The 13,036-nt window shown below is 39.0% G+C and overlaps 1 protein-coding gene across 1 annotated transcript in view; it reads left to right on the forward strand.

Moving 5' to 3' along the window:
• The first annotated feature begins 3,024 nt into the window (after positions 1 to 3,024).
• The window catches only part of wscd2 (WSC domain sialate O sulfotransferase 2), a 48,202-nt gene continuing 38,190 nt past the window's right edge, over positions 3,025 to 13,036 (forward strand). The window contains exon 1 of the mRNA XM_087792983.1: positions 3,025 to 3,212. The gene's annotated coding sequence lies outside the window, so the exon portion shown is untranslated. The remainder of the gene's footprint in view (positions 3,213 to 13,036) is intronic.

The raw sequence follows: 13,036 nt of genomic DNA on the forward strand, positions 1-13,036 counted from the left end.
CCAGATGCGAGTCGGCTGTGGATTGAAATAGAGCAGGAATGAAATATATAGATGAGTTGACAAGAAAGTCTTGTAAGGTAAGGTAAGGTAAGGTAAAACTTCATTGATCCCTCAGGAGGTCTCCTTCGGGAAATTGTTTTTTTCCAATAGCCACAGAAAATACAGCAATTTTTCATAAAAAATAAATCAAAATAAAATAAGAACAAAGAGAAATAAAGAGAAGATGATACAATCTAAGTCTAAAGATAAAGATAAATAATAGATCGAAGAAAAATAACAAAGACAAAGGATACAAAGATAGAACAGAACGTCCAGATACTTTTACTCCACTCCTGCCCCCGAACTCAGAATTGTACAATTTAATAGCCCGAGGAATGAATGAGTCCCTGAGTCTATTTGTTTTGCACCTGGGAAGGAGCATTCGTGCACTCATTCTGCTTCTCTGCTCACTGATGACAGTGTTGAGAGGATGACTGTCATCATCCATGATGGACTAGTTTGTTCAATGATCTCCTCTCAGCAACTGTCACCAGTGAGTCCAGCTTCATTCCAACCACAGAACCACTTATGCTTATAATAAAAAATATTTTATTTACATAGCACCTTTTAGGCATCAGTGTCAACGACAGTACATTAAAACAGCACAATAGTAACACAATAACTACAAACGTTCAGTACAGTTCAGTTGAGTCGGAGGGAACATGATGTACTTTCTATGAAATGTAGAGTTGTGAAGCAGAAATGTTTGGACTGGTGAATGAACAAAAGACACACAAACGTGCCCAGATACACACACACAGCATGTGCTTAACCATGTGCCAACACACGTCACATAACACAATACTTTTGCGATTTTTGTTTTACTCATTAGTAAGTTGAATACACAAGAATCAGAAGAACACGATTAGTTTAGTTTAATTTACTTGAGATTTTCCACTTAAACTTACTGGAACATTTGCTACAATAATAATAAATGTAATTATCACAAAGACAAGTTTTATCCTTATAATATTGACTTAAATATCCGTATTTTATCTTTTCATAATTGTTATGATTTATTTTTCTGATTAGATCTGTTTTATTAAACATTTATATGTTTTTTTTTTATTATGTCTTCTCTGTGACTCGTATTGACACACAAAAATAAAACAAGTTATTGTTATATTTCATACCAACGTTCACACATATAGAGATTGAGTTACAAACTATTCCTGGACCTGATCCAGTTGCAATATTGATCACACTTGTGTATCTATTTTAGTAACAGACCCATTTTCTCCCTCTGTCTGCAAGAGCAGCAGGTCATTGTCTGCGCGTCATTTGTTGTGTTTCAAAATACAAACGTGTGATAATTCAGATAAAAATGTTTTATATAACATTCAAGGCGTTTAGAAACCATCCCGTATATGTTCTGACCATTACACAGACACTGTTTGTTTAAGTGACGGAAGTTAAGTTGAGTTAAGTTGAAGTTAAGAGCGGATATCACAGCGCGCAACCCTTGCAGGAGCCAAGGTCTTAAGCCACCAAGTTGGTTAAACGGAATATTTTAAACGGAATGCAATATTTACTAACTTAGTTCGTAGATATTGCATTTCTAGCTTCGGTTGTTCTAAGGTTAAATTTAACAACCTGTAAAATGTTTACATTTATAGGTCAACTTAAGTGAAAATCCAACTCTTCTGACTTAGTGACATGTTTCAAATATTAAAGTCCCTCATCATGAGGAATGTTTTGTGATTATTACTTTATAAAGCTCTCCCCCCGTCAAAAATCTCGGCGAACAAGAGGTTACAAGAGCGGAGTCCATTATGACGTAATAATGGTCTTAACTCCTCCTCCAGCCTGCTGTCATAATGCCTGCTTTGTTTATACAACGAGTTCCTTTGAGGTGGAAACTTCCGGGATTGATGACATGTAGGGACAAACCTTGATGCTTGACCAATCACAGCACAGGGACTGGGGTTATGGTAAACAAGATTCAATCTCCAGAAAAACAAAGTGGTTTCAGTGGACGGGGCTTATTTTCTAATGTTAATATCCCAATGAAAAGAAAGTTTTGTACAAACAGACACAAACTGATGATACAATAAAGGTCCAAGATTAGTTTTAATTATGAAAATCGATGTATTATATCAAATGAAGGATGTTTTTAAATAGAAGTTTGGATTATGTCTCAAAGGGAGTGCGTCCCGTTTGTTAAGGGAGGATAAAAATGAATTGCTGTACGAAAAATGAACCAGAGTCACGATAAAGATATACCTTTATTCTTCCCACAGTGAGGGATTTGAAAAGAAAAAGGATTATATGTACATGAATAGGTACTTGTCCTGGATTTATTTTTATTCTGGTTAATATCGTCATAAATATATCCGTTTGTTTTGATTGATTCAAAGTAGAAACTGCATCATCTTTTGACAGTTATTCAGCCCATCGAGGGAATAGTTGTGTTTCTCCAACACATCCATGTACATCCTGCTAAATAAAGCAGCTTGATGTGAATCAGACTCCATGTGACATGTTCACAACACCTGAGTCAGAGCAGGAGATAAAAACAGCATCACGTCAAATCCTGTCTGCGTTTTTTTCTTGCCACCAATGTCTGAAATCCAACACACACACACACACACACACACACACACACGCACACACACACACACACACACACACACACACACACACACACACACACACACACACACACCAGTCTTGGCCATTTACCTGATAATGACAGTGGTGTGTGATGAGAGGGAGGGGGGTTTGGGGGGGGTGTCTCCCCCTTACTCCCTCCCTCACCCCCTCCCTCTCTGTCGTGTCTCTTTAAGTGCAGCAGGCAGTGCTGTTGGTCTGTGTTGGAGTCAAGCACCGCAGCGGCTGGAGAAGCTCCTCACACACACTCTCACACACACACTCACACACACGAGCGAGAACACGCTCCTTCACGTGCACGCGAGGACCTGATGACAGGGGGCAGTGAGGAGGGGGTGGGGGGGTCCTGGGTTGTCCACGGAGGGACCACGATTTTCCAGAGGATCCGTCCGTGGGTGCAGCAGAGAAGCAGCTGATCGTGGAGCGGCTGGTGCTGGAGTCACGTCAGCGGGACTGCGGGTCTCTTGGTCCGGGAGAAGAACACGAGATTTATGATGGCGAGGAGACCACCACACGTTCAGGAGGGATCGAAGGCTGAGAGCTGAAGCGAGGACGTGACTGAGGTGAGACAAGTCCTCGTACTTGATGATGGTTTTTTTTTTGCCAAGTGTCCACTGAGTGTCCCGCTCCTGCAACACAATGGAGCAGGTGAAATGTTGGGGGTCCAGCAGTATGTTGGGGTAGAAAGTTTCATTTGAATTAATGTTCTTTACTGGTGCACCTGTGTGTTTATAAGCGTGTGTTGATGGTTCAATTCCCTCTCGAACTGAAGGTCAGTGAACACAATTTATTATATATATTATTATTATACAGTTTCTAGGGAAAACAAGATTAAAAAAAAACCCTCAGTTAAGCAAGCAAATTTTACTATAAACTATACTGTACCTCAAAACAAGAAACTTAACATGGTTGTTTGATTGGATTTTATTGTATTACATTAAAATACTCTTTATATAAATGAATAACTATGTGCATATTTGTTCAAATATTGGCAAAGAATGATGCGGTAACATTTAAATATGATACAAAGGGAAATTCAAAATATGATTTATCTTAAGTAAGAGCGGAATTTAACCATCAAATGAGTATTATTACAGTTGGGAACACAAATACTGACCGAAAAACAAAGAAGAAAATGTATTTTGTCAGATTTATTTTAAAAAAATGTTGTCATACTACTTTTCTACATGATCAGTTTTAGATCTTCACTCTAAACCTCACAAGGGCCACAAGGTCCATTTGGAGCCACTTGCTCTCCTTCAGGTTCCCTTGTCAGAGTTGAGAAAGGTAAAAGTGCCATTCAAGACCACTGAAAAAAGGCGTCTTTAATATATAAGACTTGAGTAAAGAAAACCAAGAGGAAAAGGACGAGTGTTACTGTTATATTCTCACATTTGAGTCAAATTCCTCCTCCTCCTACGTGTGAAGACGGTGGGCTTTCATTAACATCTACCTGCTAATTGTTGAGCACAGCTGCGACTCAGACAGAACCCGACACGGGTTATCTCCTCTGCAGTGGCTCTTTGTGTCGCTACACGAGTCGCCTTCTGCTTTATTAACCCATTTGTTTGGCTGGAAAGATTCTACTTGGTTAATCCCCTGATGCCCTGCTGCTCCTGTGAGAGGATTTGTGACCCCAAAACCCGACTCATCAGATGGTGTGGGAATACAAGCGTTGTTTTTTTTGTTTTTTTCAAACTATGACCCACTGAGACACAAATGGAACGTGATACAATACTTGTTTGTGTTCAGTTTAAGTCATCTGAGGACACTTGGTATGCAGAAGAGAAAAAAAAAATCAAATTGCTAAAAGGAAATAAAAGCAGAGGACAATACATTTAATTCTAGGATGATCTTTTTGTTTATCATAACAGCTTTTGTTAGTTAAGATAACAGTTATAACGCAACAGGATGCAAAAAGCTGTAATTTGGGTTTGAATTGTGCAGGGCCACAAATGTGTCATCTATGATTGTGAAGTTTCAAGTTAAGCTGCGGGTCATCGGGGGTTGTTTCTAGTTAAATATTTGATCAGTTGGCAAACTCTCCAGCAGTTCCTTCGTCCAAACCTAGAGATAATTAGTGAGAACGTTCACTTCCATTTTCCGCTGCCTGTCTGAGGTTCAGTCATCTGGGCAGTTGCATCCCCTTCACGTTATATTATATTTTCAGATAATGTTTCTCAAAGTAATATTTCTGAAATCTCATCAAAGTTGGATACATGAAGGGTGTTTTTTTTTTGGCAGGAGCCTCATAACTCTTGAAATCTTGCGAGGGTCCTGTGCCTGAAGATGGACGTAAAAAAAACCTTTTAAACTGTCAATATGGCAGTAAAACCTTCCTCAGAGGAGTCTTGGTCTGTTCTCATGTCCACGTGTATCTTGCCAAGTTCTGTAATGTGCAATTGCCCCTTCGAAAAAAAGTGTATCCATCGCAGTGACGTGCAGTGAGGTTCATGGTTGGTCACCTTTAGTGTCAGATTTACAAGTAAATATAAACCCCAATGGGAAACTTATTCAATTGACTGCTGGTTATGTCATATCTCATCAGCATTCTTCACCAACATATACAGTTAAAAATATATGATTTAATAAATTATTAAGTCTATATTTAATTGTTGTGATATGTTGTGGGATATTAGTCTGCATCCTCTAGATCTATGGCAGTCGATTGTGGGCTTCATAAACATATCATATTTTACATTGAAATAAGAGTCATAGCTGAACATTTTTTATTTATTAATTTATTTAAAGTTATGTTTTCAAAATCTATAACGTGCTATATTGAATGATCTGAGACCTTTCAATTGGCTGAAAATCTAAGTTAGTTTTAAACAATCAATAGATATAGAAAAAATTATGAATGAACTGATAAATAATAATAAAAAAAAGGATTAGCAAACCTGCATTTAAACAGTATAGAGTGATAGTAAAGGATTACAAGGAAGATACAGCTGATTAAATGCTCTTAATTTAAGTTTATTTCCTCCTACTGAGGGGAAGTTACGTTAAGTTAAGCGAGAACTCTTAGGTTTTAAATTTTGCTCTTGAGTGAACAATCCTGCGCGATAGTTAGCTTGACAGCATTATGATTAGTCTTATCCCTTTTTTATACGATTGAAACTAAAACTATTTCTTACCTTTATCTGTAGTTTTAAAAGTCTCTCCGCCTCAATGGAGATGTGACTGGTTGGTTGTGGAGGCTCATTAGCGTGTGCCTCCAACTTTGCCTTTTCACTGCCGTTGCTTTTCCGATCAGCGAAACTAAATAAGACCCTTTCAAACATTAAACTTTAATGCTTAGAGACATCAGCCAAACTGTGTAAAATCAAGACAAATAAACGTATCTGTGAGCATTATATTGGCGACTTTCAGAGATAGCGTGCGTCATTTGCATGTATCAACACAGTTTGTGATGGATTGTGTATTGAGAGGTGAGGCACTGCCTCACCTGCCTCACCTGATGGCACGTCCCTGATCCATAGTGAGATATCTGAATATGGGAACATCTGAAAGACCTTTTCATGTAAGCTTAATAACTTTTTCTAAGATGATTCCATAAACTAAACTGAACTGAACTAAGTACTTGATAGCACTAGTTAAGATCTCTTGCTCTTCCAACTGTAATGGAAACCCAACTACCGTCCAGAAACCCTGCAGAGTGATTCCACCCTATAAGCTCACACCGAGCAGCAAGCAGCAGCCACATGGATAGTAGTCCTCATCAATCTCACCCTCGACTCTCCGTCTTCGGACTCACTGCCAAAGAAGATAGGAATTGCACTAGGAGTGTGTTTTGCAATAATCTGACGATAAGATACATATCACGATACAGGGGCAACAATAAAATCTATTGCGATACTGTAGTAACAAGGCTATATTTGGAGTGTTTTCCGAGTACTTGACTCTGCTTTCATTTGTTTTTTTACCGAAACATGTCCAAACATCAGCTTTAAAAGCTGCCAAAGTCGACTGTATCCTCTCATCCTCAGTCGTCCTCAGTCACCGAGATCTCAGGATCTTGCTGGGTTTTTATTGTTCCTTTAGCTGCTGAATATCCATTTAGTTTGGTGAAAAAATATTGCGATATACAAGTGTATTGATATTTCCTTACACCCCTATCTTGAGTCCTTTATTCATCCAGTCATGCCTTTTGGTCATGTTTTTCTGGCACATCAAGGGCGAACAAAGAAGCAGATGCCGTTTATCGGCTGTGGTTTGGATTGGTCAGATATGTTTGTTTAAAAAGTACATTGAGGCATTGTCAAAATTAACCAAGCAATTTGTTTACCATCCAATAAATTAAAGCTTTTTTTTCCAGGGACTTTCATTCATTTCCCAGACAAGCAAAGCGTTCCTGTCTGTAGAAGTCCACGGTTCATTTTTCTTCTGCACGACTTTCAGATTAATTTGCAGTAGAAAATCGTTTAACTGTTGACCACAGGAGGCTGTAGATCATTTTATTGAGCCATCCACACTGAATGACGTGTCAAAATGGAAGAGAAAAAAAAAGAAAAGATGTAATGGTTGTGGGAATTGATTGCTAATTGGTCATGCGGCCTCTGTTTCCACACTGAGGGTGACAGTAAATAAAAAGCATAGAGTACATCAGAGACCTGGTAACGGCACCGCCGACACAGAATCGATCATCACTAAGGGCGACGCTATGAAAGACAAATTATGTGGCTGGTATTGAACTTGCATTTGAATTCAGGGTGTCGTCGTTTTGAACTGACAGGAGGAACACTTTACTGTATTATTTTTGCCGCACTTTTCCTGTCGTACCCTTAGGACGGAGCGAGCAAACATCCAAGAGAAAAAAAAAACGACTCAAGTGTGTATTTGTAAAACCGGAGAAGATGCTGCAGTTTGGTAATAAAAATGGAGCCCTCAACTGACGCACTACTCGAATCTTTTGGGGGCTTAGACACGTTCGTGGCTGATTCAAGTGTTTAGTGCCGCGACGGGCTGGATGTCAACACCACGAGAAGGCTTTGAATTCCTCCAGCACTTATCTGCGTATCCTCCAGGCGACCTCTGGGTGGAGTCCCAGCCAGTGGAAGCTGGTTTTGAGGATGTGCCAGAGGAACTATTAGGAATTTTTTTTTTTGCATCTTTGTGCTCGCCCAAGTGTTGCGGCGTGAGCTGTGTGTGGGCTGCACTCGCTCCTCACACATCAGCATCGGCTTGTCAGTCTCCTCATTAGGGCTCTCACCGAAATAGTTGCTGAACGAGGCGGCAGTAGGTCGACGGCGTACGAGTGTTTACTATCACCGAGCAAGAGCGGACTTCAATTAGGAGCTCGTGTGACCTCGCCTGATGGTGTAGGTTTTCCTTCTGAATGCTGTAAGGAAGGTCATTAACGCCATCGGATAACCAGCTGGAAATAATTCATAGATATCTGATCCGGGACCAGAACAAGACTCCGGCGGCTTCATGTGCCGAGCAGGTTTATGGTCGCACAAGATAACGGAGCATTCATAGCTCCACGCGAAACACCTCGTGACCCGATCGTGTCAAGGTGAACTTAAATAAATGCCTGAACAACCGAGAAAAACAAGTTTTTATTTCTTAAATGTTTTCTCTAGGACTTGCTGCCAACCCACATGTAGGAGTGCTATTAAGTTGAGCCGACATTAGGAGATTAATTTGAACTAAACTAACAAAATAATCCAGCTATTATCTTAATTAAGACTTTGTTTAAACGTTTACTGGATTAAGATCGGACTGTAAGATTTGTGGCCTGAGCTAGCTTATTATGCGCACGAGCATTAAACACACAAGTGTGTTAGCTGTGTGGCTAAAAGATCACTGTTTTTCAGTGTTTATTTTAGCTGATCTCACTTGAGATTCGTTCAGTTTGACCCGAGACCTCTTTGAAAAAAAGTCATTACATTTAAAGATATTCAATCATCGCAGCAAAACATGTGGTGATGACACTTTAGTGTATTTTATTAACGTTTTTCCGTGTTAAATGTATCTGCACCGTGACATTGAGTTTCTAGATAGGAAGTCACCTTGAAATAAAATGTACTAATCTTATTATAATTTGCTTTTATTTCTGTCAATTAGTAAGTTTACTTTAAATCAACAAAATAAATAAATGATAATTCAAGCATACTAGCAGTTAACTTAACAATTATCTAAATTAGTTGTGAAATATAGTCACTTTTTAACATCAAGAATCCTGTGGCACCTCTCTGGTATTTTCTTCTCACCATAGTAGCAACAGTATGGCATCAACTCTTAATATCTGGAGTTAAAAAAGTTGATCGTTTGGTATGTTTTCTGTGTTAAATTAATTGTCTGTCTCTGCCTGTCTTTGCTTTCAACTGTTAGCCCACTGGGCTACCTAACCCTAACCTGGGATAAACTACCAAGAAAGGGAGTTACTAGGAGTTCTTCTGCACTTTGCTATACCTTTGAACTTTATTCTTTGTATTTTCTCTTTGTTCTTTTTCTGCCATACCTTGTATCGTCTGATGTGTACTGGAAACCTAATTTCCCGAAGGAAATCTCCAGAGGGATTAATAATCTAATCTAATCTAACCTAAATTCTCAACCAGGCTCCTTCAAACTTCAGAAACTTCTTGAGTTCTTTCTCTCTCCATCACATCTTTCATTAAACCAGATCGGATTGAAACCGTGGTTGTTAAACACGAACAAAGATATGAGTGAGTTTGATGTTCTTGGCAGAGTAATTCGGCTGAAAGTCATCTTTGTTCCTGGAAAATTAACGATACGTCGAGATAATCTTTCAAACTGTTATGAAAAAGGCAAATCCTTGTAAGAGCTTCTGCGAGTACATCTCAGCCAGATTCCCAGATTATGTGAGGATTAACTCTGGACTTTATCCCAAAGATAATCACTGCCAAGACAGGTGGAAACTATTGCATGGAATAAATAAATACATTGAAGCGTCAGATCGCGAGAAATGTAATCCCTTGTTTTGTTCAGTCGAGACTGGTTTGATGAGATGTGTTGATGCTAGAAGTGCTCGCAGAGAAACATCCAGAGGGGTCGTGAACGGGGTGAAAGGTCAGGAGGACGCCCGCGGACGAGGGTCGAGTGTCGTCTGGTCGGTCTGATGATGTTTTGGACTCTAAGAGGAAGAGGACAGTTGCACAGAGAGACACTAGAAAACGATAATGCGGCTTGAGACATGGCAGCACACGATCCAGGTCCCGCACGCTCTTTGCCACCAGGTGAGCCGGAGCAGGTGCAGAAAATGAATGTATCAAACTCATCATGGAGAGCAGATAACACCACAATCAACGCTCGGACAAACCTTTCTTTCTCTTTCATCTAAAGTCTGCAGACTTTTCTACTTAGGTCTATAAGAATTGCAACAATTCCTTAGTAGTGGTGCCATTTTATATGCAAGTATATCAGTACCAGCAGATATAAATGTTGTTTTTTATTATTGAATTCAATAATTTATATAATGAAAGCTTGATTTTTTTTTTTTAATTATTAAGTTTAAAAAATGTGGCACTATTATACCACCATTTTTATATTGAATTTAAAAGGCTACAAATTTAACAATATTGAATTTAGAAAATGTATTTTTGACCAACTGGCATTAGAATATTAAAATGTATGTGTAAAAAAATTATAATTTTGAAAATATTATATTAACATATGTTATATTTATTATAAATAACACCATTTTTAATTCCATTATTAAAACAAAAAACAAAAAATTAAACCTTCCGATATAGAAGTTATTCCTGCCTCCTGTGAGTGAGCACAGAACAAAACGGGGATTTCCCAGACACAGCAGACCTTCTGTGTTGTTGATCTTACAAATCAAAGTGAATATTGGTGCAAAGCTCCATCCAGCCTGCAGGGTTTAAAGCAACAGATCGGGCCTCACGTGCATGTTTATGCCTCTCTCACGTCCATTTTACATAACAGCTGCAAACGCAGAGAGACATTTCATTGTTGCCGTGGAGTTTCCAATAATCCCCCCTGGAGTCGATGTTGGATGTCGTCGGTTGAACTTGATTGTGTCGTGATGCTGCAGCAGCAGAAGAGTAAGTGTGTTTTGGATGTCGTGCTCCGTAACTCATGCCATACTGTAACCTTGACCTCAACAGCCTCTGAGAAGCTTTGGGTCAACGCCGTGCTTGCCTTTGAACAACCTTCGTCATCCTTCAAAACACCATCTGTTCCTTCCAGCAGTTCACACCTGAACTCGTCTCACCTTCTTATCATCTGCTCTCACTTTGAGCTCAATACGAAGAACCCGGCAGGACTTTTTTCAGGCTCTTATTCAAGCAACAGAGCTTTACAGGCAAACAGATTGTCATGAAAATGTCAGATGGATTCCAGGATTATGTAAATTGTGGAGGCAACACAGGTATTTTTTTCTTTTCTTCCCACATTCCTGCCTGAATGAAAACACATTTCAGGTACACATCTGTAAATCTGACGCACGTTATCTTCTCTATCCAGTGGTTTCTTGTGTTTTTGAAGTTGTTGTCATTTACCAGACGTTTTTAACATAAATGTCCTTAAACCCATGACCTTCTCCTTCATAGACTAGCTCTGTACTGATAAAGAAACAAATATATTTTTATCTTGATTTTAATAAAAAACATATTTTATTTTAGTTATTTAATGGTTTATATATATTTTTTAATTGTGTATACTTCTATTTTTCTTTTCAAAATCAACTATTTGTGTTGCAATTAAACCTCCAGCCACAAGATAGCAGGATCCCGGTGAGATCCCGAATGGGTACAAGAGGATACAGTCGACTGACAAATATCGCTTTCGCAACAAATTAAAGCAGTTAATCAATAATCATGTGGTCTGTAAAATTTCTGTGCAATGGTCTGCAATACTACAAATAACTTGAAGTATTCAGTATATGTTCCTACAGTATCTCAATATATCGTATTGACACCCGTGTATCGTGATACGTACAGTATCGCGAGATTCTTACCAATACACGGCCCTTGTGAACAACATTTTTTATTGTTTTGTCTGATCGAGATTGTTGTCCTTGGCAGAGGTGTGCGCCGCATCAGTGCTTTTCTAGTGAAACGACTCACCTTTGTCTGACTCTGATGTTTTGTCCACTGCCTTTGAGAGTATTTTTAAGATAAGAATGTTGACTAAAACTGAATACTGGACGTCTCAGTGCACTCCTTGTTGACCCAAAACACATTACAGTTGAGCTCATGTAATCGTCTGGGACGGCTTTTCCTTCTGAATATAATTTTCCCGTTCATAATCTCTCTGTTTCACGAATGTTCTTGTTATTTCCTGCTCTCTGTTTTCACATTAGCCATTATTTACCCGCAGAAAAAAGGGATTTTTAACATCAACAAACTCAACTCCAGCTCTCTGGGGGAAGAAAGTCTGAAATAAGATGTCGGGGCTTTTTTTTCCCCCACAGTCTCCACTGCTGACAAAACAAACATTTGGGAATAATCTTCTTCATGTTTCACAAGTTTTAAACCCTGCTTGGTTTTTGGGTTAAGTTGTGAAAGACGGTGTTAACTGCATTTAAAGGTCAGCGAGGAGCTCGGTGGGGACATCAGGCTGTTTGTCCTCTGCAGTGACATGTGGACGTCCAGCACCATCTGCTCTCTGTAGGCAGAAAGCTTAGTGTTTCCATTGTCTGTGTGTGTGTGTGTGTGTGTGTGAGGGTGTGTGTGTGTGTGTGTGTGTGTGTGTGTGTGTGGGGGGTGTGTGTGTGTGTGTGTGTGTGTGTGTGTGTGTGTGTGTGTGTGTGTGTGTGTCAGGATATGAGGAAAAAGGGTCAACTCAAATGACAAATTAAAGATAAAGGCAAACAGTCTGTGGTTGACCTTGAGATGGATGCCATGTCGGAGATTAACACAGCTGACCTTGTTCTCGTCTCTTCATCTTCTTTTTTTACAGGAGAGCCTTTGTCGAGTGTTACATGAACATGCAGCCACATTTTTCCACTCTTCCTCTAGCAGAAATGAGAGATGGAATATGTCCGCTAGGATAGTTTCATAACGCTCATTAGTGATGGCCCTCGGATAAAGACCACGCCTGTCACTCATATCACCCATAATGCACTGCAACAGGTCTTATAACAGACCCGGGCAAAGTGTGGAGCGACACATGTAGAGATTTAAATTTATTTATTTATTAAATGTCAGTTTGAAATATAATTTGTTTTCAGTCATAAGTGTTTTTTTTCTTTTTATTTGACCTTGTTGTGTTTCTCGTCCTTCAGAATGAATCGTAAAACATTAATTATAAATTATAATTGCATGTTGTTATGGTTTGTATTGAACTAAAAAAAAGGTAATATAAAAATAATAGTAATTATTAAGTAATTCATTTCAAGTTCAAGTAATTGGCACATCAACCTTGAATTTATTCAACAAGTCACTCATTGTATTGT

Source organism: Callionymus lyra, chromosome 1 (genome assembly GCF_982586985.1).
Source record: "Callionymus lyra chromosome 1, fCalLyr1.hap1.1, whole genome shotgun sequence".
Classification (NCBI taxonomy): domain Eukaryota; kingdom Metazoa; phylum Chordata; class Actinopteri; order Syngnathiformes; family Callionymidae; genus Callionymus; species Callionymus lyra.